General features: G+C 48.0%; 64 non-coding genes across 64 annotated transcripts; all 64 read left to right on the forward strand.

Annotated features, from left to right (window-relative positions):
- Nucleotides 1–257: 257 nt before the first annotated feature.
- On the forward strand, nt 258–330 carry TRNAR-ACG (transfer RNA arginine (anticodon ACG)). The gene has a single exon. It is a non-coding gene; the product is annotated as a tRNA-Arg (tRNA).
- Nucleotides 331–338: 8 nt separating this feature from the next.
- TRNAH-GUG (transfer RNA histidin (anticodon GUG)) lies at nt 339–410 on the forward strand. The gene has a single exon. It is a non-coding gene; the product is annotated as a tRNA-His (tRNA).
- A 694-nt stretch (nt 411–1,104) lies between these two features.
- On the forward strand, nt 1,105–1,177 carry TRNAR-ACG (transfer RNA arginine (anticodon ACG)). Its single transcript has one exon. It is a non-coding gene; the product is annotated as a tRNA-Arg (tRNA).
- Nucleotides 1,178–1,185: 8 nt separating this feature from the next.
- TRNAH-GUG (transfer RNA histidin (anticodon GUG)) lies at nt 1,186–1,257 on the forward strand. Its single transcript has one exon. It is a non-coding gene; the product is annotated as a tRNA-His (tRNA).
- A 694-nt stretch (nt 1,258–1,951) lies between these two features.
- Nucleotides 1,952–2,024, forward strand: TRNAR-ACG (transfer RNA arginine (anticodon ACG)). Its single transcript has one exon. It is a non-coding gene; the product is annotated as a tRNA-Arg (tRNA).
- Nucleotides 2,025–2,032: 8 nt separating this feature from the next.
- TRNAH-GUG (transfer RNA histidin (anticodon GUG)) lies at nt 2,033–2,104 on the forward strand. Its single transcript has one exon. It is a non-coding gene; the product is annotated as a tRNA-His (tRNA).
- A 694-nt stretch (nt 2,105–2,798) lies between these two features.
- On the forward strand, nt 2,799–2,871 carry TRNAR-ACG (transfer RNA arginine (anticodon ACG)). The gene has a single exon. It is a non-coding gene; the product is annotated as a tRNA-Arg (tRNA).
- Nucleotides 2,872–2,879: 8 nt separating this feature from the next.
- TRNAH-GUG (transfer RNA histidin (anticodon GUG)) lies at nt 2,880–2,951 on the forward strand. Its single transcript has one exon. It is a non-coding gene; the product is annotated as a tRNA-His (tRNA).
- A 694-nt stretch (nt 2,952–3,645) lies between these two features.
- Nucleotides 3,646–3,718, forward strand: TRNAR-ACG (transfer RNA arginine (anticodon ACG)). Its single transcript has one exon. It is a non-coding gene; the product is annotated as a tRNA-Arg (tRNA).
- Nucleotides 3,719–3,726: 8 nt separating this feature from the next.
- On the forward strand, nt 3,727–3,798 carry TRNAH-GUG (transfer RNA histidin (anticodon GUG)). The gene has a single exon. It is a non-coding gene; the product is annotated as a tRNA-His (tRNA).
- A 694-nt stretch (nt 3,799–4,492) lies between these two features.
- TRNAR-ACG (transfer RNA arginine (anticodon ACG)) lies at nt 4,493–4,565 on the forward strand. Its single transcript has one exon. It is a non-coding gene; the product is annotated as a tRNA-Arg (tRNA).
- An 8-nt stretch (nt 4,566–4,573) lies between these two features.
- TRNAH-GUG (transfer RNA histidin (anticodon GUG)) lies at nt 4,574–4,645 on the forward strand. Its single transcript has one exon. It is a non-coding gene; the product is annotated as a tRNA-His (tRNA).
- Nucleotides 4,646–5,339: 694 nt separating this feature from the next.
- On the forward strand, nt 5,340–5,412 carry TRNAR-ACG (transfer RNA arginine (anticodon ACG)). Its single transcript has one exon. It is a non-coding gene; the product is annotated as a tRNA-Arg (tRNA).
- An 8-nt stretch (nt 5,413–5,420) lies between these two features.
- TRNAH-GUG (transfer RNA histidin (anticodon GUG)) lies at nt 5,421–5,492 on the forward strand. The gene has a single exon. It is a non-coding gene; the product is annotated as a tRNA-His (tRNA).
- Nucleotides 5,493–6,186: 694 nt separating this feature from the next.
- Nucleotides 6,187–6,259, forward strand: TRNAR-ACG (transfer RNA arginine (anticodon ACG)). Its single transcript has one exon. It is a non-coding gene; the product is annotated as a tRNA-Arg (tRNA).
- An 8-nt stretch (nt 6,260–6,267) lies between these two features.
- TRNAH-GUG (transfer RNA histidin (anticodon GUG)) lies at nt 6,268–6,339 on the forward strand. Its single transcript has one exon. It is a non-coding gene; the product is annotated as a tRNA-His (tRNA).
- Nucleotides 6,340–7,033: 694 nt separating this feature from the next.
- TRNAR-ACG (transfer RNA arginine (anticodon ACG)) lies at nt 7,034–7,106 on the forward strand. Its single transcript has one exon. It is a non-coding gene; the product is annotated as a tRNA-Arg (tRNA).
- Nucleotides 7,107–7,114: 8 nt separating this feature from the next.
- Nucleotides 7,115–7,186, forward strand: TRNAH-GUG (transfer RNA histidin (anticodon GUG)). The gene has a single exon. It is a non-coding gene; the product is annotated as a tRNA-His (tRNA).
- A 694-nt stretch (nt 7,187–7,880) lies between these two features.
- Nucleotides 7,881–7,953, forward strand: TRNAR-ACG (transfer RNA arginine (anticodon ACG)). The gene has a single exon. It is a non-coding gene; the product is annotated as a tRNA-Arg (tRNA).
- An 8-nt stretch (nt 7,954–7,961) lies between these two features.
- On the forward strand, nt 7,962–8,033 carry TRNAH-GUG (transfer RNA histidin (anticodon GUG)). Its single transcript has one exon. It is a non-coding gene; the product is annotated as a tRNA-His (tRNA).
- A 694-nt stretch (nt 8,034–8,727) lies between these two features.
- On the forward strand, nt 8,728–8,800 carry TRNAR-ACG (transfer RNA arginine (anticodon ACG)). The gene has a single exon. It is a non-coding gene; the product is annotated as a tRNA-Arg (tRNA).
- Nucleotides 8,801–8,808: 8 nt separating this feature from the next.
- TRNAH-GUG (transfer RNA histidin (anticodon GUG)) lies at nt 8,809–8,880 on the forward strand. Its single transcript has one exon. It is a non-coding gene; the product is annotated as a tRNA-His (tRNA).
- Nucleotides 8,881–9,574: 694 nt separating this feature from the next.
- TRNAR-ACG (transfer RNA arginine (anticodon ACG)) lies at nt 9,575–9,647 on the forward strand. The gene has a single exon. It is a non-coding gene; the product is annotated as a tRNA-Arg (tRNA).
- Nucleotides 9,648–9,655: 8 nt separating this feature from the next.
- Nucleotides 9,656–9,727, forward strand: TRNAH-GUG (transfer RNA histidin (anticodon GUG)). Its single transcript has one exon. It is a non-coding gene; the product is annotated as a tRNA-His (tRNA).
- Nucleotides 9,728–10,421: 694 nt separating this feature from the next.
- On the forward strand, nt 10,422–10,494 carry TRNAR-ACG (transfer RNA arginine (anticodon ACG)). Its single transcript has one exon. It is a non-coding gene; the product is annotated as a tRNA-Arg (tRNA).
- Nucleotides 10,495–10,502: 8 nt separating this feature from the next.
- On the forward strand, nt 10,503–10,574 carry TRNAH-GUG (transfer RNA histidin (anticodon GUG)). Its single transcript has one exon. It is a non-coding gene; the product is annotated as a tRNA-His (tRNA).
- Nucleotides 10,575–11,268: 694 nt separating this feature from the next.
- Nucleotides 11,269–11,341, forward strand: TRNAR-ACG (transfer RNA arginine (anticodon ACG)). The gene has a single exon. It is a non-coding gene; the product is annotated as a tRNA-Arg (tRNA).
- An 8-nt stretch (nt 11,342–11,349) lies between these two features.
- On the forward strand, nt 11,350–11,421 carry TRNAH-GUG (transfer RNA histidin (anticodon GUG)). The gene has a single exon. It is a non-coding gene; the product is annotated as a tRNA-His (tRNA).
- A 694-nt stretch (nt 11,422–12,115) lies between these two features.
- Nucleotides 12,116–12,188, forward strand: TRNAR-ACG (transfer RNA arginine (anticodon ACG)). The gene has a single exon. It is a non-coding gene; the product is annotated as a tRNA-Arg (tRNA).
- Nucleotides 12,189–12,196: 8 nt separating this feature from the next.
- On the forward strand, nt 12,197–12,268 carry TRNAH-GUG (transfer RNA histidin (anticodon GUG)). The gene has a single exon. It is a non-coding gene; the product is annotated as a tRNA-His (tRNA).
- A 694-nt stretch (nt 12,269–12,962) lies between these two features.
- TRNAR-ACG (transfer RNA arginine (anticodon ACG)) lies at nt 12,963–13,035 on the forward strand. The gene has a single exon. It is a non-coding gene; the product is annotated as a tRNA-Arg (tRNA).
- An 8-nt stretch (nt 13,036–13,043) lies between these two features.
- TRNAH-GUG (transfer RNA histidin (anticodon GUG)) lies at nt 13,044–13,115 on the forward strand. The gene has a single exon. It is a non-coding gene; the product is annotated as a tRNA-His (tRNA).
- Nucleotides 13,116–13,809: 694 nt separating this feature from the next.
- On the forward strand, nt 13,810–13,882 carry TRNAR-ACG (transfer RNA arginine (anticodon ACG)). Its single transcript has one exon. It is a non-coding gene; the product is annotated as a tRNA-Arg (tRNA).
- Nucleotides 13,883–13,890: 8 nt separating this feature from the next.
- Nucleotides 13,891–13,962, forward strand: TRNAH-GUG (transfer RNA histidin (anticodon GUG)). Its single transcript has one exon. It is a non-coding gene; the product is annotated as a tRNA-His (tRNA).
- A 694-nt stretch (nt 13,963–14,656) lies between these two features.
- Nucleotides 14,657–14,729, forward strand: TRNAR-ACG (transfer RNA arginine (anticodon ACG)). Its single transcript has one exon. It is a non-coding gene; the product is annotated as a tRNA-Arg (tRNA).
- An 8-nt stretch (nt 14,730–14,737) lies between these two features.
- TRNAH-GUG (transfer RNA histidin (anticodon GUG)) lies at nt 14,738–14,809 on the forward strand. Its single transcript has one exon. It is a non-coding gene; the product is annotated as a tRNA-His (tRNA).
- Nucleotides 14,810–15,503: 694 nt separating this feature from the next.
- TRNAR-ACG (transfer RNA arginine (anticodon ACG)) lies at nt 15,504–15,576 on the forward strand. The gene has a single exon. It is a non-coding gene; the product is annotated as a tRNA-Arg (tRNA).
- Nucleotides 15,577–15,584: 8 nt separating this feature from the next.
- TRNAH-GUG (transfer RNA histidin (anticodon GUG)) lies at nt 15,585–15,656 on the forward strand. Its single transcript has one exon. It is a non-coding gene; the product is annotated as a tRNA-His (tRNA).
- A 694-nt stretch (nt 15,657–16,350) lies between these two features.
- On the forward strand, nt 16,351–16,423 carry TRNAR-ACG (transfer RNA arginine (anticodon ACG)). Its single transcript has one exon. It is a non-coding gene; the product is annotated as a tRNA-Arg (tRNA).
- An 8-nt stretch (nt 16,424–16,431) lies between these two features.
- Nucleotides 16,432–16,503, forward strand: TRNAH-GUG (transfer RNA histidin (anticodon GUG)). The gene has a single exon. It is a non-coding gene; the product is annotated as a tRNA-His (tRNA).
- A 694-nt stretch (nt 16,504–17,197) lies between these two features.
- Nucleotides 17,198–17,270, forward strand: TRNAR-ACG (transfer RNA arginine (anticodon ACG)). Its single transcript has one exon. It is a non-coding gene; the product is annotated as a tRNA-Arg (tRNA).
- An 8-nt stretch (nt 17,271–17,278) lies between these two features.
- Nucleotides 17,279–17,350, forward strand: TRNAH-GUG (transfer RNA histidin (anticodon GUG)). The gene has a single exon. It is a non-coding gene; the product is annotated as a tRNA-His (tRNA).
- Nucleotides 17,351–18,044: 694 nt separating this feature from the next.
- On the forward strand, nt 18,045–18,117 carry TRNAR-ACG (transfer RNA arginine (anticodon ACG)). Its single transcript has one exon. It is a non-coding gene; the product is annotated as a tRNA-Arg (tRNA).
- Nucleotides 18,118–18,125: 8 nt separating this feature from the next.
- Nucleotides 18,126–18,197, forward strand: TRNAH-GUG (transfer RNA histidin (anticodon GUG)). The gene has a single exon. It is a non-coding gene; the product is annotated as a tRNA-His (tRNA).
- A 694-nt stretch (nt 18,198–18,891) lies between these two features.
- Nucleotides 18,892–18,964, forward strand: TRNAR-ACG (transfer RNA arginine (anticodon ACG)). The gene has a single exon. It is a non-coding gene; the product is annotated as a tRNA-Arg (tRNA).
- An 8-nt stretch (nt 18,965–18,972) lies between these two features.
- Nucleotides 18,973–19,044, forward strand: TRNAH-GUG (transfer RNA histidin (anticodon GUG)). The gene has a single exon. It is a non-coding gene; the product is annotated as a tRNA-His (tRNA).
- Nucleotides 19,045–19,738: 694 nt separating this feature from the next.
- TRNAR-ACG (transfer RNA arginine (anticodon ACG)) lies at nt 19,739–19,811 on the forward strand. The gene has a single exon. It is a non-coding gene; the product is annotated as a tRNA-Arg (tRNA).
- An 8-nt stretch (nt 19,812–19,819) lies between these two features.
- Nucleotides 19,820–19,891, forward strand: TRNAH-GUG (transfer RNA histidin (anticodon GUG)). Its single transcript has one exon. It is a non-coding gene; the product is annotated as a tRNA-His (tRNA).
- A 694-nt stretch (nt 19,892–20,585) lies between these two features.
- TRNAR-ACG (transfer RNA arginine (anticodon ACG)) lies at nt 20,586–20,658 on the forward strand. Its single transcript has one exon. It is a non-coding gene; the product is annotated as a tRNA-Arg (tRNA).
- An 8-nt stretch (nt 20,659–20,666) lies between these two features.
- TRNAH-GUG (transfer RNA histidin (anticodon GUG)) lies at nt 20,667–20,738 on the forward strand. The gene has a single exon. It is a non-coding gene; the product is annotated as a tRNA-His (tRNA).
- A 694-nt stretch (nt 20,739–21,432) lies between these two features.
- TRNAR-ACG (transfer RNA arginine (anticodon ACG)) lies at nt 21,433–21,505 on the forward strand. The gene has a single exon. It is a non-coding gene; the product is annotated as a tRNA-Arg (tRNA).
- An 8-nt stretch (nt 21,506–21,513) lies between these two features.
- On the forward strand, nt 21,514–21,585 carry TRNAH-GUG (transfer RNA histidin (anticodon GUG)). Its single transcript has one exon. It is a non-coding gene; the product is annotated as a tRNA-His (tRNA).
- A 694-nt stretch (nt 21,586–22,279) lies between these two features.
- Nucleotides 22,280–22,352, forward strand: TRNAR-ACG (transfer RNA arginine (anticodon ACG)). The gene has a single exon. It is a non-coding gene; the product is annotated as a tRNA-Arg (tRNA).
- An 8-nt stretch (nt 22,353–22,360) lies between these two features.
- On the forward strand, nt 22,361–22,432 carry TRNAH-GUG (transfer RNA histidin (anticodon GUG)). Its single transcript has one exon. It is a non-coding gene; the product is annotated as a tRNA-His (tRNA).
- A 694-nt stretch (nt 22,433–23,126) lies between these two features.
- Nucleotides 23,127–23,199, forward strand: TRNAR-ACG (transfer RNA arginine (anticodon ACG)). Its single transcript has one exon. It is a non-coding gene; the product is annotated as a tRNA-Arg (tRNA).
- An 8-nt stretch (nt 23,200–23,207) lies between these two features.
- On the forward strand, nt 23,208–23,279 carry TRNAH-GUG (transfer RNA histidin (anticodon GUG)). Its single transcript has one exon. It is a non-coding gene; the product is annotated as a tRNA-His (tRNA).
- A 694-nt stretch (nt 23,280–23,973) lies between these two features.
- On the forward strand, nt 23,974–24,046 carry TRNAR-ACG (transfer RNA arginine (anticodon ACG)). The gene has a single exon. It is a non-coding gene; the product is annotated as a tRNA-Arg (tRNA).
- Nucleotides 24,047–24,054: 8 nt separating this feature from the next.
- On the forward strand, nt 24,055–24,126 carry TRNAH-GUG (transfer RNA histidin (anticodon GUG)). Its single transcript has one exon. It is a non-coding gene; the product is annotated as a tRNA-His (tRNA).
- Nucleotides 24,127–24,820: 694 nt separating this feature from the next.
- On the forward strand, nt 24,821–24,893 carry TRNAR-ACG (transfer RNA arginine (anticodon ACG)). The gene has a single exon. It is a non-coding gene; the product is annotated as a tRNA-Arg (tRNA).
- Nucleotides 24,894–24,901: 8 nt separating this feature from the next.
- Nucleotides 24,902–24,973, forward strand: TRNAH-GUG (transfer RNA histidin (anticodon GUG)). Its single transcript has one exon. It is a non-coding gene; the product is annotated as a tRNA-His (tRNA).
- Nucleotides 24,974–25,667: 694 nt separating this feature from the next.
- On the forward strand, nt 25,668–25,740 carry TRNAR-ACG (transfer RNA arginine (anticodon ACG)). The gene has a single exon. It is a non-coding gene; the product is annotated as a tRNA-Arg (tRNA).
- A 773-nt stretch (nt 25,741–26,513) lies between these two features.
- Nucleotides 26,514–26,587, forward strand: TRNAR-ACG (transfer RNA arginine (anticodon ACG)). Its single transcript has one exon. It is a non-coding gene; the product is annotated as a tRNA-Arg (tRNA).
- An 8-nt stretch (nt 26,588–26,595) lies between these two features.
- On the forward strand, nt 26,596–26,667 carry TRNAH-GUG (transfer RNA histidin (anticodon GUG)). The gene has a single exon. It is a non-coding gene; the product is annotated as a tRNA-His (tRNA).
- A 696-nt stretch (nt 26,668–27,363) lies between these two features.
- On the forward strand, nt 27,364–27,436 carry TRNAR-ACG (transfer RNA arginine (anticodon ACG)). The gene has a single exon. It is a non-coding gene; the product is annotated as a tRNA-Arg (tRNA).
- Nucleotides 27,437–27,474: the final 38 nt, after the last annotated feature.

Below are 27,474 nucleotides of genomic sequence, written 5' to 3' on the forward strand. Positions count from 1 at the left end.
TGGGGTTTGCTTCAAGACCACCTGTCGGCTACATAGAATGACATTGTAACATTATTACCCTTTGCTATTTTACAACAATCGAGCAGCCATAAGCAGTGATTTGACAGCAACTGAGAAGGCCTGAGCACTTTCCTTTCCATTTGAAATTGTCCAGAAAGTTAGCCGTTTAACTCAGGAATGGCTAAGATGGTGCCGATTGGCTTCTGCAGCTAGAATGACCTTTGTGAAGGCTTTGCAAAGAGTCAGGGGCAGGTGCAGGGCCAGTGGCGCAATGGATAACGCGTCTGACTACGGATCAGAAGATTGTAGGTTCGACTCCTACCTGGCTCGTTGACAATGCCGTGATCGTATAGTGGTTAGTACTCTGCGTTGTGGCCGCAGCAACCCCGGTTCGAATCCGGGTCACGGCATCTTTATGTGCTAGATGGAGTGTAATGTCCACAGCCACCTCTGTCACGGTTATGCCATTTCCGACTCCTCCTTAAGATACACACAAGGAGGAGGGAGTCTCTCTAAGACTGCTTGCAAGCAGCATCAACGCTGTGATGTATGATACCTTGATACTATCCTAGTGCCTTTAGATTACAATGTGGCACACCATAGTCAGATCACTAAAGGATTGGTCAACAGGCCAAGGTGTCCTACCATGTCATGTTACACCCGCTGGAACAAGAACGAACACGAACTTGGGGTTATGAGAACTCTACAACACTGGCCTTTGATGGTAACAGCAGGGAGTCAAAAGAGATTCTTTGAAGCCCAGTGGGGTGTGTTTCTTGGACAGCGCGGACCATTACTTTTCGAGAGGCCATCTATGTCAAAGTGAAACAACCATCCTAGAAGGGGGTGGGGTTTGCTTCAAGACCACCTGTCGGCTACATAGAATGACATTGTAACATTATTACCCTTTGCTATTTTACAACAATCGAGCAGCCATAAGCAGTGATTTGACAGCAACTGAGAAGGCCTGAGCACTTTCCTTTCCATTTGAAATTGTCCAGAAAGTTAGCCGTTTAACTCAGGAATGGCTAAGATGGTGCCGATTGGCTTCTGCAGCTAGAATGACCTTTGTGAAGGCTTTGCAAAGAGTCAGGGGCAGGTGCAGGGCCAGTGGCGCAATGGATAACGCGTCTGACTACGGATCAGAAGATTGTAGGTTCGACTCCTACCTGGCTCGTCGACAATGCCGTGATCGTATAGTGGTTAGTACTCTGCGTTGTGGCCGCAGCAACCCCGGTTCGAATCCGGGTCACGGCATCTTTATGTGCTAGATGGAGTGTAATGTCCACAGCCACCTCTGTCACGGTTATGCCATTTCCGACTCCTCCTTAAGATACACACAAGGAGGAGGGAGTCTCTCTAAGACTGCTTGCAAGCAGCATCAACGCTGTGATGTATGATACCTTGATACTATCCTAGTGCCTTTAGATTACAATGTGGCACACCATAGTCAGATCACTAAAGGATTGGTCAACAGGCCAAGGTGTCCTACCATGTCATGTTACACCCGCTGGAACAAGAACGAACACGAACTTGGGGTTATGAGAACTCTACAACACTGGCCTTTGATGGTAACAGCAGGGAGTCAAAAGAGATTCTTTGAAGCCCAGTGGGGTGTGTTTCTTGGACAGCGCGGACCATTACTTTTCGAGAGGCCATCTATGTCAAAGTGAAACAACCATCCTAGAAGGGGGTGGGGTTTGCTTCAAGACCACCTGTCGGCTACATAGAATGACATTGTAACATTATTACCCTTTGCTATTTTACAACAATCGAGCAGCCATAAGCAGTGATTTGACAGCAACTGAGAAGGCCTGAGCACTTTCCTTTCCATTTGAAATTGTCCAGAAAGTTAGCCGTTTAACTCAGGAATGGCTAAGATGGTGCCGATTGGCTTCTGCAGCTAGAATGACCTTTGTGAAGGCTTTGCAAAGAGTCAGGGGCAGGTGCAGGGCCAGTGGCGCAATGGATAACGCGTCTGACTACGGATCAGAAGATTGTAGGTTCGACTCCTACCTGGCTCGTCGACAATGCCGTGATCGTATAGTGGTTAGTACTCTGCGTTGTGGCCGCAGCAACCCCGGTTCGAATCCGGGTCACGGCATCTTTATGTGCTAGATGGAGTGTAATGTCCACAGCCACCTCTGTCACGGTTATGCCATTTCCGACTCCTCCTTAAGATACACACAAGGAGGAGGGAGTCTCTCTAAGACTGCTTGCAAGCAGCATCAACGCTGTGATGTATGATACCTTGATACTATCCTAGTGCCTTTAGATTACAATGTGGCACACCATAGTCAGATCACTAAAGGATTGGTCAACAGGCCAAGGTGTCCTACCATGTCATGTTACACCCGCTGGAACAAGAACGAACACGAACTTGGGGTTATGAGAACTCTACAACACTGGCCTTTGATGGTAACAGCAGGGAGTCAAAAGAGATTCTTTGAAGCCCAGTGGGGTGTGTTTCTTGGACAGCGCGGACCATTACTTTTCGAGAGGCCATCTATGTCAAAGTGAAACAACCATCCTAGAAGGGGGTGGGGTTTGCTTCAAGACCACCTGTCGGCTACATAGAATGACATTGTAACATTATTACCCTTTGCTATTTTACAACAATCGAGCAGCCATAAGCAGTGATTTGACAGCAACTGAGAAGGCCTGAGCACTTTCCTTTCCATTTGAAATTGTCCAGAAAGTTAGCCGTTTAACTCAGGAATGGCTAAGATGGTGCCGATTGGCTTCTGCAGCTAGAATGACCTTTGTGAAGGCTTTGCAAAGAGTCAGGGGCAGGTGCAGGGCCAGTGGCGCAATGGATAACGCGTCTGACTACGGATCAGAAGATTGTAGGTTCGACTCCTACCTGGCTCGTCGACAATGCCGTGATCGTATAGTGGTTAGTACTCTGCGTTGTGGCCGCAGCAACCCCGGTTCGAATCCGGGTCACGGCATCTTTATGTGCTAGATGGAGTGTAATGTCCACAGCCACCTCTGTCACGGTTATGCCATTTCCGACTCCTCCTTAAGATACACACAAGGAGGAGGGAGTCTCTCTAAGACTGCTTGCAAGCAGCATCAACGCTGTGATGTATGATACCTTGATACTATCCTAGTGCCTTTAGATTACAATGTGGCACACCATAGTCAGATCACTAAAGGATTGGTCAACAGGCCAAGGTGTCCTACCATGTCATGTTACACCCGCTGGAACAAGAACGAACACGAACTTGGGGTTATGAGAACTCTACAACACTGGCCTTTGATGGTAACAGCAGGGAGTCAAAAGAGATTCTTTGAAGCCCAGTGGGGTGTGTTTCTTGGACAGCGCGGACCATTACTTTTCGAGAGGCCATCTATGTCAAAGTGAAACAACCATCCTAGAAGGGGGTGGGGTTTGCTTCAAGACCACCTGTCGGCTACATAGAATGACATTGTAACATTATTACCCTTTGCTATTTTACAACAATCGAGCAGCCATAAGCAGTGATTTGACAGCAACTGAGAAGGCCTGAGCACTTTCCTTTCCATTTGAAATTGTCCAGAAAGTTAGCCGTTTAACTCAGGAATGGCTAAGATGGTGCCGATTGGCTTCTGCAGCTAGAATGACCTTTGTGAAGGCTTTGCAAAGAGTCAGGGGCAGGTGCAGGGCCAGTGGTGCAATGGATAACGCGTCTGACTACGGATCAGAAGATTGTAGGTTCGACTCCTACCTGGCTCGTCGACAATGCCGTGATCGTATAGTGGTTAGTACTCTGCGTTGTGGCCGCAGCAACCCCGGTTCGAATCCGGGTCACGGCATCTTTATGTGCTAGATGGAGTGTAATGTCCACAGCCACCTCTGTCACGGTTATGCCATTTCCGACTCCTCCTTAAGATACACACAAGGAGGAGGGAGTCTCTCTAAGACTGCTTGCAAGCAGCATCAACGCTGTGATGTATGATACCTTGATACTATCCTAGTGCCTTTAGATTACAATGTGGCACACCATAGTCAGATCACTAAAGGATTGGTCAACAGGCCAAGGTGTCCTACCATGTCATGTTACACCCGCTGGAACAAGAACGAACACGAACTTGGGGTTATGAGAACTCTACAACACTGGCCTTTGATGGTAACAGCAGGGAGTCAAAAGAGATTCTTTGAAGCCCAGTGGGGTGTGTTTCTTGGACAGCGCGGACCATTACTTTTCGAGAGGCCATCTATGTCAAAGTGAAACAACCATCCTAGAAGGGGGTGGGGTTTGCTTCAAGACCACCTGTCGGCTACATAGAATGACATTGTAACATTATTACCCTTTGCTATTTTACAACAATCGAGCAGCCATAAGCAGTGATTTGACAGCAACTGAGAAGGCCTGAGCACTTTCCTTTCCATTTGAAATTGTCCAGAAAGTTAGCCGTTTAACTCAGGAATGGCTAAGATGGTGCCGATTGGCTTCTGCAGCTAGAATGACCTTTGTGAAGGCTTTGCAAAGAGTCAGGGGCAGGTGCAGGGCCAGTGGCGCAATGGATAACGCGTCTGACTACGGATCAGAAGATTGTAGGTTCGACTCCTACCTGGCTCGTCGACAATGCCGTGATCGTATAGTGGTTAGTACTCTGCGTTGTGGCCGCAGCAACCCCGGTTCGAATCCGGGTCACGGCATCTTTATGTGCTAGATGGAGTGTAATGTCCACAGCCACCTCTGTCACGGTTATGCCATTTCCGACTCCTCCTTAAGATACACACAAGGAGGAGGGAGTCTCTCTAAGACTGCTTGCAAGCAGCATCAACGCTGTGATGTATGATACCTTGATACTATCCTAGTGCCTTTAGATTACAATGTGGCACACCATAGTCAGATCACTAAAGGATTGGTCAACAGGCCAAGGTGTCCTACCATGTCATGTTACACCCGCTGGAACAAGAACGAACACGAACTTGGGGTTATGAGAACTCTACAACACTGGCCTTTGATGGTAACAGCAGGGAGTCAAAAGAGATTCTTTGAAGCCCAGTGGGGTGTGTTTCTTGGACAGCGCGGACCATTACTTTTCGAGAGGCCATCTATGTCAAAGTGAAACAACCATCCTAGAAGGGGGTGGGGTTTGCTTCAAGACCACCTGTCGGCTACATAGAATGACATTGTAACATTATTACCCTTTGCTATTTTACAACAATCGAGCAGCCATAAGCAGTGATTTGACAGCAACTGAGAAGGCCTGAGCACTTTCCTTTCCATTTGAAATTGTCCAGAAAGTTAGCCGTTTAACTCAGGAATGGCTAAGATGGTGCCGATTGGCTTCTGCAGCTAGAATGACCTTTGTGAAGGCTTTGCAAAGAGTCAGGGGCAGGTGCAGGGCCAGTGGCGCAATGGATAACGCGTCTGACTACGGATCAGAAGATTGTAGGTTCGACTCCTACCTGGCTCGTCGACAATGCCGTGATCGTATAGTGGTTAGTACTCTGCGTTGTGGCCGCAGCAACCCCGGTTCGAATCCGGGTCACGGCATCTTTATGTGCTAGATGGAGTGTAATGTCCACAGCCACCTCTGTCACGGTTATGCCATTTCCGACTCCTCCTTAAGATACACACAAGGAGGAGGGAGTCTCTCTAAGACTGCTTGCAAGCAGCATCAACGCTGTGATGTATGATACCTTGATACTATCCTAGTGCCTTTAGATTACAATGTGGCACACCATAGTCAGATCACTAAAGGATTGGTCAACAGGCCAAGGTGTCCTACCATGTCATGTTACACCCGCTGGAACAAGAACGAACACGAACTTGGGGTTATGAGAACTCTACAACACTGGCCTTTGATGGTAACAGCAGGGAGTCAAAAGAGATTCTTTGAAGCCCAGTGGGGTGTGTTTCTTGGACAGCGCGGACCATTACTTTTCGAGAGGCCATCTATGTCAAAGTGAAACAACCATCCTAGAAGGGGGTGGGGTTTGCTTCAAGACCACCTGTCGGCTACATAGAATGACATTGTAACATTATTACCCTTTGCTATTTTACAACAATCGAGCAGCCATAAGCAGTGATTTGACAGCAACTGAGAAGGCCTGAGCACTTTCCTTTCCATTTGAAATTGTCCAGAAAGTTAGCCGTTTAACTCAGGAATGGCTAAGATGGTGCCGATTGGCTTCTGCAGCTAGAATGACCTTTGTGAAGGCTTTGCAAAGAGTCAGGGGCAGGTGCAGGGCCAGTGGCGCAATGGATAACGCGTCTGACTACGGATCAGAAGATTGTAGGTTCGACTCCTACCTGGCTCGTCGACAATGCCGTGATCGTATAGTGGTTAGTACTCTGCGTTGTGGCCGCAGCAACCCCGGTTCGAATCCGGGTCACGGCATCTTTATGTGCTAGATGGAGTGTAATGTCCACAGCCACCTCTGTCATGGTTATGCCATTTCCGACTCCTCCTTAAGATACACACAAGGAGGAGGGAGTCTCTCTAAGACTGCTTGCAAGCAGCATCAACGCTGTGATGTATGATACCTTGATACTATCCTAGTGCCTTTAGATTACAATGTGGCACACCATAGTCAGATCACTAAAGGATTGGTCAACAGGCCAAGGTGTCCTACCATGTCATGTTACACCCGCTGGAACAAGAACGAACACGAACTTGGGGTTATGAGAACTCTACAACACTGGCCTTTGATGGTAACAGCAGGGAGTCAAAAGAGATTCTTTGAAGCCCAGTGGGGTGTGTTTCTTGGACAGCGCGGACCATTACTTTTCGAGAGGCCATCTATGTCAAAGTGAAACAACCATCCTAGAAGGGGGTGGGGTTTGCTTCAAGACCACCTGTCGGCTACATAGAATGACATTGTAACATTATTACCCTTTGCTATTTTACAACAATCGAGCAGCCATAAGCAGTGATTTGACAGCAACTGAGAAGGCCTGAGCACTTTCCTTTCCATTTGAAATTGTCCAGAAAGTTAGCCGTTTAACTCAGGAATGGCTAAGATGGTGCCGATTGGCTTCTGCAGCTAGAATGACCTTTGTGAAGGCTTTGCAAAGAGTCAGGGGCAGGTGCAGGGCCAGTGGCGCAATGGATAACGCGTCTGACTACGGATCAGAAGATTGTAGGTTCGACTCCTACCTGGCTCGTCGACAATGCCGTGATCGTATAGTGGTTAGTACTCTGCGTTGTGGCCGCAGCAACCCCGGTTCGAATCCGGGTCACGGCATCTTTATGTGCTAGATGGAGTGTAATGTCCACAGCCACCTCTGTCACGGTTATGCCATTTCCGACTCCTCCTTAAGATACACACAAGGAGGAGGGAGTCTCTCTAAGACTGCTTGCAAGCAGCATCAACGCTGTGATGTATGATACCTTGATACTATCCTAGTGCCTTTAGATTACAATGTGGCACACCATAGTCAGATCACTAAAGGATTGGTCAACAGGCCAAGGTGTCCTACCATGTCATGTTACACCCGCTGGAACAAGAACGAACACGAACTTGGGGTTATGAGAACTCTACAACACTGGCCTTTGATGGTAACAGCAGGGAGTCAAAAGAGATTCTTTGAAGCCCAGTGGGGTGTGTTTCTTGGACAGCGCGGACCATTACTTTTCGAGAGGCCATCTATGTCAAAGTGAAACAACCATCCTAGAAGGGGGTGGGGTTTGCTTCAAGACCACCTGTCGGCTACATAGAATGACATTGTAACATTATTACCCTTTGCTATTTTACAACAATCGAGCAGCCATAAGCAGTGATTTGACAGCAACTGAGAAGGCCTGAGCACTTTCCTTTCCATTTGAAATTGTCCAGAAAGTTAGCCGTTTAACTCAGGAATGGCTAAGATGGTGCCGATTGGCTTCTGCAGCTAGAATGACCTTTGTGAAGGCTTTGCAAAGAGTCAGGGGCAGGTGCAGGGCCAGTGGCGCAATGGATAACGCGTCTGACTACGGATCAGAAGATTGTAGGTTCGACTCCTACCTGGCTCGTCGACAATGCCGTGATCGTATAGTGGTTAGTACTCTGCGTTGTGGCCGCAGCAACCCCGGTTCGAATCCGGGTCACGGCATCTTTATGTGCTAGATGGAGTGTAATGTCCACAGCCACCTCTGTCACGGTTATGCCATTTCCGACTCCTCCTTAAGATACACACAAGGAGGAGGGAGTCTCTCTAAGACTGCTTGCAAGCAGCATCAACGCTGTGATGTATGATACCTTGATACTATCCTAGTGCCTTTAGATTACAATGTGGCACACCATAGTCAGATCACTAAAGGATTGGTCAACAGGCCAAGGTGTCCTACCATGTCATGTTACACCCGCTGGAACAAGAACGAACACGAACTTGGGGTTATGAGAACTCTACAACACTGGCCTTTGATGGTAACAGCAGGGAGTCAAAAGAGATTCTTTGAAGCCCAGTGGGGTGTGTTTCTTGGACAGCGCGGACCATTACTTTTCGAGAGGCCATCTATGTCAAAGTGAAACAACCATCCTAGAAGGGGGTGGGGTTTGCTTCAAGACCACCTGTCGGCTACATAGAATGACATTGTAACATTATTACCCTTTGCTATTTTACAACAATCGAGCAGCCATAAGCAGTGATTTGACAGCAACTGAGAAGGCCTGAGCACTTTCCTTTCCATTTGAAATTGTCCAGAAAGTTAGCCGTTTAACTCAGGAATGGCTAAGATGGTGCCGATTGGCTTCTGCAGCTAGAATGACCTTTGTGAAGGCTTTGCAAAGAGTCAGGGGCAGGTGCAGGGCCAGTGGCGCAATGGATAACGCGTCTGACTACGGATCAGAAGATTGTAGGTTCGACTCCTACCTGGCTCGTCGACAATGCCGTGATCGTATAGTGGTTAGTACTCTGCGTTGTGGCCGCAGCAACCCCGGTTCGAATCCGGGTCACGGCATCTTTATGTGCTAGATGGAGTGTAATGTCCACAGCCACCTCTGTCACGGTTATGCCATTTCCGACTCCTCCTTAAGATACACACAAGGAGGAGGGAGTCTCTCTAAGACTGCTTGCAAGCAGCATCAACGCTGTGATGTATGATACCTTGATACTATCCTAGTGCCTTTAGATTACAATGTGGCACACCATAGTCAGATCACTAAAGGATTGGTCAACAGGCCAAGGTGTCCTACCATGTCATGTTACACCCGCTGGAACAAGAACGAACACGAACTTGGGGTTATGAGAACTCTACAACACTGGCCTTTGATGGTAACAGCAGGGAGTCAAAAGAGATTCTTTGAAGCCCAGTGGGGTGTGTTTCTTGGACAGCGCGGACCATTACTTTTCGAGAGGCCATCTATGTCAAAGTGAAACAACCATCCTAGAAGGGGGTGGGGTTTGCTTCAAGACCACCTGTCGGCTACATAGAATGACATTGTAACATTATTACCCTTTGCTATTTTACAACAATCGAGCAGCCATAAGCAGTGATTTGACAGCAACTGAGAAGGCCTGAGCACTTTCCTTTCCATTTGAAATTGTCCAGAAAGTTAGCCGTTTAACTCAGGAATGGCTAAGATGGTGCCGATTGGCTTCTGCAGCTAGAATGACCTTTGTGAAGGCTTTGCAAAGAGTCAGGGGCAGGTGCAGGGCCAGTGGCGCAATGGATAACGCGTCTGACTACGGATCAGAAGATTGTAGGTTCGACTCCTACCTGGCTCGTCGACAATGCCGTGATCGTATAGTGGTTAGTACTCTGCGTTGTGGCCGCAGCAACCCCGGTTCGAATCCGGGTCACGGCATCTTTATGTGCTAGATGGAGTGTAATGTCCACAGCCACCTCTGTCATGGTTATGCCATTTCCGACTCCTCCTTAAGATACACACAAGGAGGAGGGAGTCTCTCTAAGACTGCTTGCAAGCAGCATCAACGCTGTGATGTATGATACCTTGATACTATCCTAGTGCCTTTAGATTACAATGTGGCACACCATAGTCAGATCACTAAAGGATTGGTCAACAGGCCAAGGTGTCCTACCATGTCATGTTACACCCGCTGGAACAAGAACGAACACGAACTTGGGGTTATGAGAACTCTACAACACTGGCCTTTGATGGTAACAGCAGGGAGTCAAAAGAGATTCTTTGAAGCCCAGTGGGGTGTGTTTCTTGGACAGCGCGGACCATTACTTTTCGAGAGGCCATCTATGTCAAAGTGAAACAACCATCCTAGAAGGGGGTGGGGTTTGCTTCAAGACCACCTGTCGGCTACATAGAATGACATTGTAACATTATTACCCTTTGCTATTTTACAACAATCGAGCAGCCATAAGCAGTGATTTGACAGCAACTGAGAAGGCCTGAGCACTTTCCTTTCCATTTGAAATTGTCCAGAAAGTTAGCCGTTTAACTCAGGAATGGCTAAGATGGTGCCGATTGGCTTCTGCAGCTAGAATGACCTTTGTGAAGGCTTTGCAAAGAGTCAGGGGCAGGTGCAGGGCCAGTGGCGCAATGGATAACGCGTCTGACTACGGATCAGAAGATTGTAGGTTCGACTCCTACCTGGCTCGTCAACAATGCCGTGATCGTATAGTGGTTAGTACTCTGCGTTGTGGCCGCAGCAACCCCGGTTCGAATCCGGGTCACGGCATCTTTATGTGCTAGATGGAGTGTAATGTCCACAGCCACCTCTGTCACGGTTATGCCATTTCCGACTCCTCCTTAAGATACACACAAGGAGGAGGGAGTCTCTCTAAGACTGCTTGCAAGCAGCATCAACGCTGTGATGTATGATACCTTGATACTATCCTAGTGCCTTTAGATTACAATGTGGCACACCATAGTCAGATCACTAAAGGATTGGTCAACAGGCCAAGGTGTCCTACCATGTCATGTTACACCCGCTGGAACAAGAACGAACACGAACTTGGGGTTATGAGAACTCTACAACACTGGCCTTTGATGGTAACAGCAGGGAGTCAAAAGAGATTCTTTGAAGCCCAGTGGGGTGTGTTTCTTGGACAGCGCGGACCATTACTTTTCGAGAGGCCATCTATGTCAAAGTGAAACAACCATCCTAGAAGGGGGTGGGGTTTGCTTCAAGACCACCTGTCGGCTACATAGAATGACATTGTAACATTATTACCCTTTGCTATTTTACAACAATCGAGCAGCCATAAGCAGTGATTTGACAGCAACTGAGAAGGCCTGAGCACTTTCCTTTCCATTTGAAATTGTCCAGAAAGTTAGCCGTTTAACTCAGGAATGGCTAAGATGGTGCCGATTGGCTTCTGCAGCTAGAATGACCTTTGTGAAGGCTTTGCAAAGAGTCAGGGGCAGGTGCAGGGCCAGTGGCGCAATGGATAACGCGTCTGACTACGGATCAGAAGATTGTAGGTTCGACTCCTACCTGGCTCGTCGACAATGCCGTGATCGTATAGTGGTTAGTACTCTGCGTTGTGGCCGCAGCAACCCCGGTTCGAATCCGGGTCACGGCATCTTTATGTGCTAGATGGAGTGTAATGTCCACAGCCACCTCTGTCACGGTTATGCCATTTCCGACTCCTCCTTAAGATACACACAAGGAGGAGGGAGTCTCTCTAAGACTGCTTGCAAGCAGCATCAACGCTGTGATGTATGATACCTTGATACTATCCTAGTGCCTTTAGATTACAATGTGGCACACCATAGTCAGATCACTAAAGGATTGGTCAACAGGCCAAGGTGTCCTACCATGTCATGTTACACCCGCTGGAACAAGAACGAACACGAACTTGGGGTTATGAGAACTCTACAACACTGGCCTTTGATGGTAACAGCAGGGAGTCAAAAGAGATTCTTTGAAGCCCAGTGGGGTGTGTTTCTTGGACAGCGCGGACCATTACTTTTCGAGAGGCCATCTATGTCAAAGTGAAACAACCATCCTAGAAGGGGGTGGGGTTTGCTTCAAGACCACCTGTCGGCTACATAGAATGACATTGTAACATTATTACCCTTTGCTATTTTACAACAATCGAGCAGCCATAAGCAGTGATTTGACAGCAACTGAGAAGGCCTGAGCACTTTCCTTTCCATTTGAAATTGTCCAGAAAGTTAGCCGTTTAACTCAGGAATGGCTAAGATGGTGCCGATTGGCTTCTGCAGCTAGAATGACCTTTGTGAAGGCTTTGCAAAGAGTCAGGGGCAGGTGCAGGGCCAGTGGCGCAATGGATAACGCGTCTGACTACGGATCAGAAGATTGTAGGTTCGACTCCTACCTGGCTCGTCGACAATGCCGTGATCGTATAGTGGTTAGTACTCTGCGTTGTGGCCGCAGCAACCCCGGTTCGAATCCGGGTCACGGCATCTTTATGTGCTAGATGGAGTGTAATGTCCACAGCCACCTCTGTCACGGTTATGCCATTTCCGACTCCTCCTTAAGATACACACAAGGAGGAGGGAGTCTCTCTAAGACTGCTTGCAAGCAGCATCAACGCTGTGATGTATGATACCTTGATACTATCCTAGTGCCTTTAGATTACAATGTGGCACACCATAGTCAGATCACTAAAGGATTGGTCAACAGGCCAAGGTGTCCTACCATGTCATGTTACACCCGCTGGAACAAGAACGAACACGAACTTGGGGTTATGAGAACTCTACAACACTGGCCTTTGATGGTAACAGCAGGGAGTCAAAAGAGATTCTTTGAAGCCCAGTGGGGTGTGTTTCTTGGACAGCGCGGACCATTACTTTTCGAGAGGCCATCTATGTCAAAGTGAAACAACCATCCTAGAAGGGGGTGGGGTTTGCTTCAAGACCACCTGTCGGCTACATAGAATGACATTGTAACATTATTACCCTTTGCTATTTTACAACAATCGAGCAGCCATAAGCAGTGATTTGACAGCAACTGAGAAGGCCTGAGCACTTTCCTTTCCATTTGAAATTGTCCAGAAAGTTAGCTGTTTAACTCAGGAATGGCTAAGATGGTGCCGATTGGCTTCTGCAGCTAGAATGACCTTTGTGAAGGCTTTGCAAAGAGTCAGGGGCAGGTGCAGGGCCAGTGGCGCAATGGATAACGCGTCTGACTACGGATCAGAAGATTGTAGGTTCGACTCCTACCTGGCTCGTCGACAATGCCGTGATCGTATAGTGGTTAGTACTCTGCGTTGTGGCCGCAGCAACCCCGGTTCGAATCCGGGTCACGGCATCTTTATGTGCTAGATGGAGTGTAATGTCCACAGCCACCTCTGTCATGGTTATGCCATTTCCGACTCCTCCTTAAGATACACACAAGGAGGAGGGAGTCTCTCTAAGACTGCTTGCAAGCAGCATCAACGCTGTGATGTATGATACCTTGATACTATCCTAGTGCCTTTAGATTACAATGTGGCACACCATAGTCAGATCACTAAAGGATTGGTCAACAGGCCAAGGTGTCCTACCATGTCATGTTACACCCGCTGGAACAAGAACGAACACGAACTTGGGGTTATGAGAACTCTACAACACTGGCCTTTGATGGTAACAGCAGGGAGTCAAAAGAGATTCTTTGAAGCCCAGTGGGGTGTGTTTCTTGGACAGCGCGGACCATTACTTTTCGAGAGGCCATCTATGTCAAAGTGAAACAACCATCCTAGAAGGGGGTGGGGTTTGCTTCAAGACCACCTGTCGGCTACATAGAATGACATTGTAACATTATTACCCTTTGCTATTTTACAACAATCGAGCAGCCATAAGCAGTGATTTGACAGCAACTGAGAAGGCCTGAGCACTTTCCTTTCCATTTGAAATTGTCCAGAAAGTTAGCCGTTTAACTCAGGAATGGCTAAGATGGTGCCGATTGGCTTCTGCAGCTAGAATGACCTTTGTGAAGGCTTTGCAAAGAGTCAGGGGCAGGTGCAGGGCCAGTGGCGCAATGGATAACGCGTCTGACTACGGATCAGAAGATTGTAGGTTCGACTCCTACCTGGCTCGTCGACAATGCCGTGATCGTATAGTGGTTAGTACTCTGCGTTGTGGCCGCAGCAACCCCGGTTCGAATCCGGGTCACGGCATCTTTATGTGCTAGATGGAGTGTAATGTCCACAGCCACCTCTGTCACGGTTATGCCATTTCCGACTCCTCCTTAAGATACACACAAGGAGGAGGGAGTCTCTCTAAGACTGCTTGCAAGCAGCATCAACGCTGTGATGTATGATACCTTGATACTATCCTAGTGCCTTTAGATTACAATGTGGCACACCATAGTCAGATCACTAAAGGATTGGTCAACAGGCCAAGGTGTCCTACCATGTCATGTTACACCCGCTGGAACAAGAACGAACACGAACTTGGGGTTATGAGAACTCTACAACACTGGCCTTTGATGGTAACAGCAGGGAGTCAAAAGAGATTCTTTGAAGCCCAGTGGGGTGTGTTTCTTGGACAGCGCGGACCATTACTTTTCGAGAGGCCATCTATGTCAAAGTGAAACAACCATCCTAGAAGGGGGTGGGGTTTGCTTCAAGACCACCTGTCGGCTACATAGAATGACATTGTAACATTATTACCCTTTGCTATTTTACAACAATCGAGCAGCCATAAGCAGTGATTTGACAGCAACTGAGAAGGCCTGAGCACTTTCCTTTCCATTTGAAATTGTCCAGAAAGTTAGCCGTTTAACTCAGGAATGGCTAAGATGGTGCCGATTGGCTTCTGCAGCTAGAATGACCTTTGTGAAGGCTTTGCAAAGAGTCAGGGGCAGGTGCAGGGCCAGTGGCGCAATGGATAACGCGTCTGACTACGGATCAGAAGATTGTAGGTTCGACTCCTACCTGGCTCGTCGACAATGCCGTGATCGTATAGTGGTTAGTACTCTGCGTTGTGGCCGCAGCAACCCCGGTTCGAATCCGGGTCACGGCATCTTTATGTGCTAGATGGAGTGTAATGTCCACAGCCACCTCTGTCACGGTTATGCCATTTCCGACTCCTCCTTAAGATACACACAAGGAGGAGGGAGTCTCTCTAAGACTGCTTGCAAGCAGCATCAACGCTGTGATGTATGATACCTTGATACTATCCTAGTGCCTTTAGATTACAATGTGGCACACCATAGTCAGATCACTAAAGGATTGGTCAACAGGCCAAGGTGTCCTACCATGTCATGTTACACCCGCTGGAACAAGAACGAACACGAACTTGGGGTTATGAGAACTCTACAACACTGGCCTTTGATGGTAACAGCAGGGAGTCAAAAGAGATTCTTTGAAGCCCAGTGGGGTGTGTTTCTTGGACAGCGCGGACCATTACTTTTCGAGAGGCCATCTATGTCAAAGTGAAACAACCATCCTAGAAGGGGGTGGGGTTTGCTTCAAGACCACCTGTCGGCTACATAGAATGACATTGTAACATTATTACCCTTTGCTATTTTACAACAATCGAGCAGCCATAAGCAGTGATTTGACAGCAACTGAGAAGGCCTGAGCACTTTCCTTTCCATTTGAAATTGTCCAGAAAGTTAGCCGTTTAACTCAGGAATGGCTAAGATGGTGCCGATTGGCTTCTGCAGCTAGAATGACCTTTGTGAAGGCTTTGCAAAGAGTCAGGGGCAGGTGCAGGGCCAGTGGCGCAATGGATAACGCGTCTGACTACGGATCAGAAGATTGTAGGTTCGACTCCTACCTGGCTCGTCGACAATGCCGTGATCGTATAGTGGTTAGTACTCTGCGTTGTGGCCGCAGCAACCCCGGTTCGAATCCGGGTCACGGCATCTTTATGTGCTAGATGGAGTGTAATGTCCACAGCCACCTCTGTCACGGTTATGCCATTTCCAACTCCTCCTTAAGATACACACAAGGAGGAGGGAGTCTCTCTAAGACTGCTTGCAAGCAGCATCAACGCTGTGATGTATGATACCTTGATACTATCCTAGTGCCTTTAGATTACAATGTGGCACACCATAGTCAGATCACTAAAGGATTGGTCAACAGGCCAAGGTGTCCTACCATGTCATGTTACACCCGCTGGAACAAGAACGAACACGAACTTGGGGTTATGAGAACTCTACAACACTGGCCTTTGATGGTAACAGCAGGGAGTCAAAAGAGATTCTTTGAAGCCCAGTGGGGTGTGTTTCTTGGACAGCGCGGACCATTACTTTTCGAGAGGCCATCTATGTCAAAGTGAAACAACCATCCTAGAAGGGGGTGGGGTTTGCTTCAAGACCACCTGTCGGCTACATAGAATGACATTGTAACATTATTACCCTTTGCTATTTTACAACAATCGAGCAGCCATAAGCAGTGATTTGACAGCAACTGAGAAGGCCTGAGCACTTTCCTTTCCATTTGAAATTGTCCAGAAAGTTAGCCGTTTAACTCAGGAATGGCTAAGATGGTGCCGATTGGCTTCTGCAGCTAGAATGACCTTTGTGAAGGCTTTGCAAAGAGTCAGGGGCAGGTGCAGGGCCAGTGGCGCAATGGATAACGCGTCTGACTACGGATCAGAAGATTGTAGGTTCGACTCCTACCTGGCTCGTCGACAATGCCGTGATCGTATAGTGGTTAGTACTCTGCGTTGTGGCCGCAGCAACCCCGGTTCGAATCCGGGTCACGGCATCTTTATGTGCTAGATGGAGTGTAATGTCCACAGCCACCTCTGTCACGGTTATGCCATTTCCGACTCCTCCTTAAGATACACACAAGGAGGAGGGAGTCTCTCTAAGACTGCTTGCAAGCAGCATCAACGCTGTGATGTATGATACCTTGATACTATCCTAGTGCCTTTAGATTACAATGTGGCACACCATAGTCAGATCACTAAAGGATTGGTCAACAGGCCAAGGTGTCCTACCATGTCATGTTACACCCGCTGGAACAAGAACGAACACGAACTTGGGGTTATGAGAACTCTACAACACTGGCCTTTGATGGTAACAGCAGGGAGTCAAAAGAGATTCTTTGAAGCCCAGTGGGGTGTGTTTCTTGGACAGCGCGGACCATTACTTTTCGAGAGGCCATCTATGTCAAAGTGAAACAACCATCCTAGAAGGGGGTGGGGTTTGCTTCAAGACCACCTGTCGGCTACATAGAATGACATTGTAACATTATTACCCTTTGCTATTTTACAACAATCGAGCAGCCATAAGCAGTGATTTGACAGCAACTGAGAAGGCCTGAGCACTTTCCTTTCCATTTGAAATTGTCCAGAAAGTTAGCCGTTTAACTCAGGAATGGCTAAGATGGTGCCGATTGGCTTCTGCAGCTAGAATGACCTTTGTGAAGGCTTTGCAAAGAGTCAGGGGCAGGTGCAGGGCCAGTGGCGCAATGGATAACGCGTCTGACTACGGATCAGAAGATTGTAGGTTCGACTCCTACCTGGCTCGTCGACAATGCCGTGATCGTATAGTGGTTAGTACTCTGCGTTGTGGCCGCAGCAACCCCGGTTCGAATCCGGGTCACGGCATCTTTATGTGCTAGATGGAGTGTAATGTCCACAGCCACCTCTGTCACGGTTATGCCATTTCCGACTCCTCCTTAAGATACACACAAGGAGGAGGGAGTCTCTCTAAGACTGCTTGCAAGCAGCATCAACGCTGTGATGTATGATACCTTGATACTATCCTAGTGCCTTTAGATTACAATGTGGCACACCATAGTCAGATCACTAAAGGATTGGTCAACAGGCCAAGGTGTCCTACCATGTCATGTTACACCCGCTGGAACAAGAACGAACACGAACTTGGGGTTATGAGAACTCTACAACACTGGCCTTTGATGGTAACAGCAGGGAGTCAAAAGAGATTCTTTGAAGCCCAGTGGGGTGTGTTTCTTGGACAGCGCGGACCATTACTTTTCGAGAGGCCATCTATGTCAAAGTGAAACAACCATCCTAGAAGGGGGTGGGGTTTGCTTCAAGACCACCTGTCGGCTACATAGAATGACATTGTAACATTATTACCCTTTGCTATTTTACAACAATCGAGCAGCCATAAGCAGTGATTTGACAGCAACTGAGAAGGCCTGAGCACTTTCCTTTCCATTTGAAATTGTCCAGAAAGTTAGCCGTTTAACTCAGGAATGGCTAAGATGGTGCCGATTGGCTTCTGCAGCTAGAATGACCTTTGTGAAGGCTTTGCAAAGAGTCAGGGGCAGGTGCAGGGCCAGTGGCGCAATGGATAACGCGTCTGACTACGGATCAGAAGATTGTAGGTTCGACTCCTACCTGGCTCGTCGACAATGCCGTGATCGTATAGTGGTTAGTACTCTGCGTTGTGGCCGCAGCAACCCCGGTTCGAATCCGGGTCACGGCATCTTTATGTGCTAGATGGAGTGTAATGTCCACAGCCACCTCTGTCACGGTTATGCCATTTCCGACTCCTCCTTAAGATACACACAAGGAGGAGGGAGTCTCTCTAAGACTGCTTGCAAGCAGCATCAACGCTGTGATGTATGATACCTTGATACTATCCTAGTGCCTTTAGATTACAATGTGGCACACCATAGTCAGATCACTAAAGGATTGGTCAACAGGCCAAGGTGTCCTACCATGTCATGTTACACCCGCTGGAACAAGAACGAACACGAACTTGGGGTTATGAGAACTCTACAACACTGGCCTTTGATGGTAACAGCAGGGAGTCAAAAGAGATTCTTTGAAGCCCAGTGGGGTGTGTTTCTTGGACAGCGCGGACCATTACTTTTCGAGAGGCCATCTATGTCAAAGTGAAACAACCATCCTAGAAGGGGGTGGGGTTTGCTTCAAGACCACCTGTCGGCTACATAGAATGACATTGTAACATTATTACCCTTTGCTATTTTACAACAATCGAGCAGCCATAAGCAGTGATTTGACAGCAACTGAGAAGGCCTGAGCACTTTCCTTTCCATTTGAAATTGTCCAGAAAGTTAGCCGTTTAACTCAGGAATGGCTAAGATGGTGCCGATTGGCTTCTGCAGCTAGAATGACCTTTGTGAAGGCTTTGCAAAGAGTCAGGGGCAGGTGCAGGGCCAGTGGCGCAATGGATAACGCGTCTGACTACGGATCAGAAGATTGTAGGTTCGACTCCTACCTGGCTCGTCGACAATGCCGTGATCGTATAGTGGTTAGTACTCTGCGTTGTGGCCGCAGCAACCCCGGTTCGAATCCGGGTCACGGCATCTTTATGTGCTAGATGGAGTGTAATGTCCACAGCCACCTCTGTCACGGTTATGCCATTTCCGACTCCTCCTTAAGATACACACAAGGAGGAGGGAGTCTCTCTAAGACTGCTTGCAAGCAGCATCAACGCTGTGATGTATGATACCTTGATACTATCCTAGTGCCTTTAGATTACAATGTGGCACACCATAGTCAGATCACTAAAGGATTGGTCAACAGGCCAAGGTGTCCTACCATGTCATGTTACACCCGCTGGAACAAGAACGAACACGAACTTGGGGTTATGAGAACTCTACAACACTGGCCTTTGATGGTAACAGCAGGGAGTCAAAAGAGATTCTTTGAAGCCCAGTGGGGTGTGTTTCTTGGACAGCGCGGACCATTACTTTTCGAGAGGCCATCTATGTCAAAGTGAAACAACCATCCTAGAAGGGGGTGGGGTTTGCTTCAAGACCACCTGTCGGCTACATAGAATGACATTGTAACATTATTACCCTTTGCTATTTTACAACAATCGAGCAGCCATAAGCAGTGATTTGACAGCAACTGAGAAGGCCTGAGCACTTTCCTTTCCATTTGAAATTGTCCAGAAAGTTAGCCGTTTAACTCAGGAATGGCTAAGATGGTGCCGATTGGCTTCTGCAGCTAGAATGACCTTTGTGAAGGCTTTGCAAAGAGTCAGGGGCAGGTGCAGGGCCAGTGGCGCAATGGATAACGCGTCTGACTACGGATCAGAAGATTGTAGGTTCGACTCCTACCTGGCTCGTCGACAATGCCGTGATCGTATAGTGGTTAGTACTCTGCGTTGTGGCCGCAGCAACCCCGGTTCGAATCCGGGTCACGGCATCTTTATGTGCTAGATGGAGTGTAATGTCCACAGCCACCTCTGTCACGGTTATGCCATTTCCGACTCCTCCTTAAGATACACACAAGGAGGAGGGAGTCTCTCTAAGACTGCTTGCAAGCAGCATCAACGCTGTGATGTATGATACCTTGATACTATCCTAGTGCCTTTAGATTACAATGTGGCACACCATAGTCAGATCACTAAAGGATTGGTCAACAGGCCAAGGTGTCCTACCATGTCATGTTACACCCGCTGGAACAAGAACGAACACGAACTTGGGGTTATGAGAACTCTACAACACTGGCCTTTGATGGTAACAGCAGGGAGTCAAAAGAGATTCTTTGAAGCCCAGTGGGGTGTGTTTCTTGGACAGCGCGGACCATTACTTTTCGAGAGGCCATCTATGTCAAAGTGAAACAACCATCCTAGAAGGGGGTGGGGTTTGCTTCAAGACCACCTGTCGGCTACATAGAATGACATTGTAACATTATTACCCTTTGCTATTTTACAACAATCGAGCAGCCATAAGCAGTGATTTGACAGCAACTGAGAAGGCCTGAGCACTTTCCTTTCCATTTGAAATTGTCCAGAAAGTTAGCCGTTTAACTCAGGAATGGCTAAGATGGTGCCGATTGGCTTCTGCAGCTAGAATGACCTTTGTGAAGGCTTTGCAAAGAGTCAGGGGCAGGTGCAGGGCCAGTGGCGCAATGGATAACGCGTCTGACTACGGATCAGAAGATTGTAGGTTCGACTCCTACCTGGCTCGTCGACAATGCCGTGATCGTATAGTGGTTAGTACTCTGCGTTGTGGCCGCAGCAACCCCGGTTCGAATCCGGGTCACGGCATCTTTATGTGCTAGATGGAGTGTAATGTCCACAGCCACCTCTGTCACGGTTATGCCATTTCCGACTCCTCCTTAAGATACACACAAGGAGGAGGGAGTCTCTCTAAGACTGCTTGCAAGCAGCATCAACGCTGTGATGTATGATACCTTGATACTATCCTAGTGCCTTTAGATTACAATGTGGCACACCATAGTCAGATCACTAAAGGATTGGTCAACAGGCCAAGGTGTCCTACCATGTCATGTTACACCCGCTGGAACAAGAACGAACACGAACTTGGGGTTATGAGAACTCTACAACACTGGCCTTTGATGGTAACAGCAGGGAGTCAAAAGAGATTCTTTGAAGCCCAGTGGGGTGTGTTTCTTGGACAGCGCGGACCATTACTTTTCGAGAGGCCATCTATGTCAAAGTGAAACAACCATCCTAGAAGGGGGTGGGGTTTGCTTCAAGACCACCTGTCGGCTACATAGAATGACATTGTAACATTATTACCCTTTGCTATTTTACAACAATCGAGCAGCCATAAGCAGTGATTTGACAGCAACTGAGAAGGCCTGAGCACTTTCCTTTCCATTTGAAATTGTCCAGAAAGTTAGCCGTTTAACTCAGGAATGGCTAAGATGGTGCCGATTGGCTTCTGCAGCTAGAATGACCTTTGTGAAGGCTTTGCAAAGAGTCAGGGGCAGGTGCAGGGCCAGTGGCGCAATGGATAACGCGTCTGACTACGGATCAGAAGATTGTAGGTTCGACTCCTACCTGGCTCGTCGACAATGCCGTGATCGTATAGTGGTTAGTACTCTGCGTTGTGGCCGCAGCAACCCCGGTTCGAATCCGGGTCACGGCATCTTTATGTGCTAGATGGAGTGTAATGTCCACAGCCACCTCTGTCACGGTTATGCCATTTCCGACTCCTCCTTAAGATACACACAAGGAGGAGGGAGTCTCTCTAAGACTGCTTGCAAGCAGCATCAACGCTGTGATGTATGATACCTTGATACTATCCTAGTGCCTTTAGATTACAATGTGGCACACCATAGTCAGATCACTAAAGGATTGGTCAACAGGCCAAGGTGTCCTACCATGTCATGTTACACCCGCTGGAACAAGAACGAACACGAACTTGGGGTTATGAGAACTCTACAACACTGGCCTTTGATGGTAACAGCAGGGAGTCAAAAGAGATTCTTTGAAGCCCAGTGGGGTGTGTTTCTTGGACAGCGCGGACCATTACTTTTCGAGAGGCCATCTATGTCAAAGTGAAACAACCATCCTAGAAGGGGGTGGGGTTTGCTTCAAGACCACCTGTCGGCTACATAGAATGACATTGTAACATTATTACCCTTTGCTATTTTACAACAATCGAGCAGCCATAAGCAGTGATTTGACAGCAACTGAGAAGGCCTGAGCACTTTCCTTTCCATTTGAAATTGTCCAGAAAGTTAGCCGTTTAACTCAGGAATGGCTAAGATGGTGCCGATTGGCTTCTGCAGCTAGAATGACCTTTGTGAAGGCTTTGCAAAGAGTCAGGGGCAGGTGCAGGGCCAGTGGCGCAATGGATAACGCGTCTGACTACGGATCAGAAGATTGTAGGTTCGACTCCTACCTGGCTCGTCGACAATGCCGTGATCGTATAGTGGTTAGTACTCTGCGTTGTGGCCGCAGCAACCCCGGTTCGAATCCGGGTCACGGCATCTTTATGTGCTAGATGGAGTGTAATGTCCACAGCCACCTCTGTCACGGTTATGCCATTTCCGACTCCTCCTTAAGATACACACAAGGAGGAGGGAGTCTCTCTAAGACTGCTTGCAAGCAGCATCAACGCTGTGATGTATGATACCTTGATACTATCCTAGTGCCTTTAGATTACAATGTGGCACACCATAGTCAGATCACTAAAGGATTGGTCAACAGGCCAAGGTGTCCTACCATGTCATGTTACACCCGCTGGAACAAGAACGAACACGAACTTGGGGTTATGAGAACTCTACAACACTGGCCTTTGATGGTAACAGCAGGGAGTCAAAAGAGATTCTTTGAAGCCCAGTGGGGTGTGTTTCTTGGACAGCGCGGACCATTACTTTTCGAGAGGCCATCTATGTCAAAGTGAAACAACCATCCTAGAAGGGGGTGGGGTTTGCTTCAAGACCACCTGTCGGCTACATAGAATGACATTGTAACATTATTACCCTTTGCTATTTTACAACAATCGAGCAGCCATAAGCAGTGATTTGACAGCAACTGAGAAGGCCTGAGCACTTTCCTTTCCATTTGAAATTGTCCAGAAAGTTAGCCGTTTAACTCAGGAATGGCTAAGATGGTGCCGATTGGCTTCTGCAGCTAGAATGACCTTTGTGAAGGCTTTGCAAAGAGTCAGGGGCAGGTGCAGGGCCAGTGGCGCAATGGATAACGCGTCTGACTACGGATCAGAAGATTGTAGGTTCGACTCCTACCTGGCTCGTCGACAATGCCGTGATCGTATAGTGGTTAGTACTCTGCGTTGTGGCCGCAGCAACCCCGGTTCGAATCCGGGTCACGGCATCTTTATGTGCTAGATGGAGTGTAATGTCCACAGCCACCTCTGTCACGGTTATGCCATTTCCGACTCCTCCTTAAGATACACACAAGGAGGAGGGAGTCTCTCTAAGACTGCTTGCAAGCAGCATCAACGCTGTGATGTATGATACCTTGATACTATCCTAGTGCCTTTAGATTACAATGTGGCACACCATAGTCAGATCACTAAAGGATTGGTCAACAGGCCAAGGTGTCCTACCATGTCATGTTACACCCGCTGGAACAAGAACGAACACGAACTTGGGGTTATGAGAACTCTACAACACTGGCCTTTGATGGTAACAGCAGGGAGTCAAAAGAGATTCTTTGAAGCCCAGTGGGGTGTGTTTCTTGGACAGCGCGGACCATTACTTTTCGAGAGGCCATCTATGTCAAAGTGAAACAACCATCCTAGAAGGGGGTGGGGTTTGCTTCAAGACCACCTGTCGGCTACATAGAATGACATTGTAACATTATTACCCTTTGCTATTTTACAACAATCGAGCAGCCATAAGCAGTGATTTGACAGCAACTGAGAAGGCCTGAGCACTTTCCTTTCCATTTGAAATTGTCCAGAAAGTTAGCCGTTTAACTCAGGAATGGCTAAGATGGTGCCGATTGGCTTCTGCAGCTAGAATGACCTTTGTGAAGGCTTTGCAAAGAGTCAGGGGCAGGTGCAGGGCCAGTGGCGCAATGGATAACGCGTCTGACTACGGATCAGAAGATTGTAGGTTCGACTCCTACCTGGCTCGTCGACAATGCCGTGATCGTATAGTGGTTAGTACTCTGCGTTGTGGCCGCAGCAACCCCGGTTCGAATCCGGGTCACGGCATCTTTATGTGCTAGATGGAGTGTAATGTCCACAGCCACCTCTGTCACGGTTATGCCATTTCCGACTCCTCCTTAAGATACACACAAGGAGGAGGGAGTCTCTCTAAGACTGCTTGCAAGCAGCATCAACGCTGTGATGTATGATACCTTGATACTATCCTAGTGCCTTTAGATTACAATGTGGCACACCATAGTCAGATCACTAAAGGATTGGTCAACAGGCCAAGGTGTCCTACCATGTCATGTTACACCCGCTGGAACAAGAACGAACACGAACTTGGGGTTATGAGAACTCTACAACACTGGCCTTTGATGGTAACAGCAGGGAGTCAAAAGAGATTCTTTGAAGCCCAGTGGGGTGTGTTTCTTGGACAGCGCGGACCATTACTTTTCGAGAGGCCATCTATGTCAAAGTGAAACAACCATCCTAGAAGGGGGTGGGGTTTGCTTCAAGACCACCTGTCGGCTACATAGAATGACATTGTAACATTATTACCCTTTGCTATTTTACAACAATCGAGCAGCCATAAGCAGTGATTTGACAGCAACTGAGAAGGCCTGAGCACTTTCCTTTCCATTTGAAATTGTCCAGAAAGTTAGCCGTTTAACTCAGGAATGGCTAAGATGGTGCCGATTGGCTTCTGCAGCTAGAATGACCTTTGTGAAGGCTTTGCAAAGAGTCAGGGGCAGGTGCAGGGCCAGTGGCGCAATGGATAACGCGTCTGACTACGGATCAGAAGATTGTAGGTTCGACTCCTACCTGGCTCGTCGACAATGCCGTGATCGTATAGTGGTTAGTACTCTGCGTTGTGGCCGCAGCAACCCCGGTTCGAATCCGGGTCACGGCATCTTTATGTGCTAGATGGAGTGTAATGTCCACAGCCACCTCTGTCACGGTTATGCCATTTCCGACTCCTCCTTAAGATACACACAAGGAGGAGGGAGTCTCTCTAAGACTGCTTGCAAGCAGCATCAACGCTGTGATGTATGATACCTTGATACTATCCTAGTGCCTTTAGATTACAATGTGGCACACCATAGTCAGATCACTAAAGGATTGGTCAACAGGCCAAGGTGTCCTACCATGTCATGTTACACCCGCTGGAACAAGAACGAACACGAACTTGGGGTTATGAGAACTCTACAACACTGGCCTTTGATGGTAACAGCAGGGAGTCAAAAGAGATTCTTTGAAGCCCAGTGGGGTGTGTTTCTTGGACAGCGCGGACCATTACTTTTCGAGAGGCCATCTATGTCAAAGTGAAACAACCATCCTAGAAGGGGGTGGGGTTTGCTTCAAGACCACCTGTCGGCTACATAGAATGACATTGTAACATTATTACCCTTTGCTATTTTACAACAATCGAGCAGCCATAAGCAGTGATTTGACAGCAACTGAGAAGGCCTGAGCACTTTCCTTTCCATTTGAAATTGTCCAGAAAGTTAGCCGTTTAACTCAGGAATGGCTAAGATGGTGCCGATTGGCTTCTGCAGCTAGAATGACCTTTGTGAAGGCTTTGCAAAGAGTCAGGGGCAGGTGCAGGGCCAGTGGCGCAATGGATAACGCGTCTGACTACGGATCAGAAGATTGTAGGTTCGACTCCTACCTGGCTCGTCGACAATGCCGTGATCGTATAGTGGTTAGTACTCTGCGTTGTGGCCGCAGCAACCCCGGTTCGAATCGGGTCACGGCATCTTTATGTGCTAGATGGAGTGTAATGTCCACAGCCACCTCTGTCACGGTTATGCCATTTCCGACTCCTCCTTAAGATACACACAAGGAGGAGGGAGTCTCTCTAAGACTGCTTGCAAGCAGCATCAACGCTGTGATGTATGATACCTTGATACTATCCTAGTGCCTTTAGATTACAATGTGGCACACCATAGTCAGATCACTAAAGGATTGGTCAACAGGCCAAGGTGTCCTACCATGTCATGTTACACCCGCTGGAACAAGAACGAACACGAACTTGGGGTTATGAGAACTCTACAACACTGGCCTTTGATGGTAACAGCAGGGAGTCAAAAGAGATTCTTTGAAGCCCAGTGGGGTGTGTTTCTTGGACAGCGCGGACCATTACTTTTCGAGAGGCCATCTATGTCAAAGTGAAACAACCATCCTAGAAGGGGGTGGGGTTTGCTTCAAGACCACCTGTCGGCTACATAGAATGACATTGTAACATTATTACCCTTTGCTATTTTACAACAATCGAGCAGCCATAAGCAGTGATTTGACAGCAACTGAGAAGGCCTGAGCACTTTCCTTTCCATTTGAAATTGTCCAGAAAGTTAGCCGTTTAACTCAGGAATGGCTAAGATGGTGCCGATTGGCTTCTGCAGCTAGAATGACCTTTGTGAAGGCTTTGCAAAGAGTCAGGGGCAGGTGCAGGGCCAGTGGCGCAATGGATAACGCGTCTGACTACGGATCAGAAGATTGTAGGTTTCGACTCCTACCTGGCTCGTCGACAATGCCGTGATCGTATAGTGGTTAGTACTCTGCGTTGTGGCCGCAGCAACCCCGGTTCGAATCCGGGTCACGGCATCTTTATGTGCTAGATGGAGTGTAATGTCCACAGCCACCTCTGTCACGGTTATGCCATTTCCGACTCCTCCTTAAGATACACACAAGGAGGAGGGAGTCTCTCTAAGACTGCTTGCAAGCAGCATCAACGCTGTGATGTATGATACCTTGATACTATCCTAGTGCCTTTAGATTACAATGTGGCACACCATAGTCAGATCACTAAAGGATTGGTCAACAGGCCAAGGTGTCCTACCATGTCATGTTACACCCGCTGGAACAAGAACGAACACGAACTTGGGGTTATGAGAACTCTACAACACTGGCCTTTGATGGTAACAGCAGGGAGTCAAAAGAGATTCTTTGAAGCCCAGTGGGGTGTGTTTCTTGGACAGCGCGGACCATTACTTTTCGAGAGGCCATCTATGTCAAAGTGAAACAACCATCCTAGAAGGGGGTGGGGTTTGCTTCAAGACCACCTGTCGGCTACATAGAATGACATTGTAACATTATTACCCTTTGCTATTTTACAACAATCGAGCAGCCATAAGCAGTGATTTGACAGCAACTGAGAAGGCCCTGAGCACTTTCCTTTCCATTTGAAATTGTCCAGAAAGTTAGCCGTTTAACTCAGGAATGGCTAAGATGGTGCCGATTGGCTTCTGCAGCTAGAATGACCTTTGTGAAGGCTTTGCAAAGAGTCAGGGGGCAGGTGCAGGGCCAGTGGCGCAATGGATAACGCGTCTGACTACGGATCAGAAGATTGTAGGTTCGACTCCTACCTGGCTCGTCGACAATGCCGTGATCGTATAGTGGTTAGTACTCTGC

This window comes from Aquarana catesbeiana, linkage group LG03 (genome assembly GCF_042186555.1).
Source record: "Aquarana catesbeiana isolate 2022-GZ linkage group LG03, ASM4218655v1, whole genome shotgun sequence".
In the NCBI taxonomy this organism is placed as follows: domain Eukaryota; kingdom Metazoa; phylum Chordata; class Amphibia; order Anura; family Ranidae; genus Aquarana; species Aquarana catesbeiana.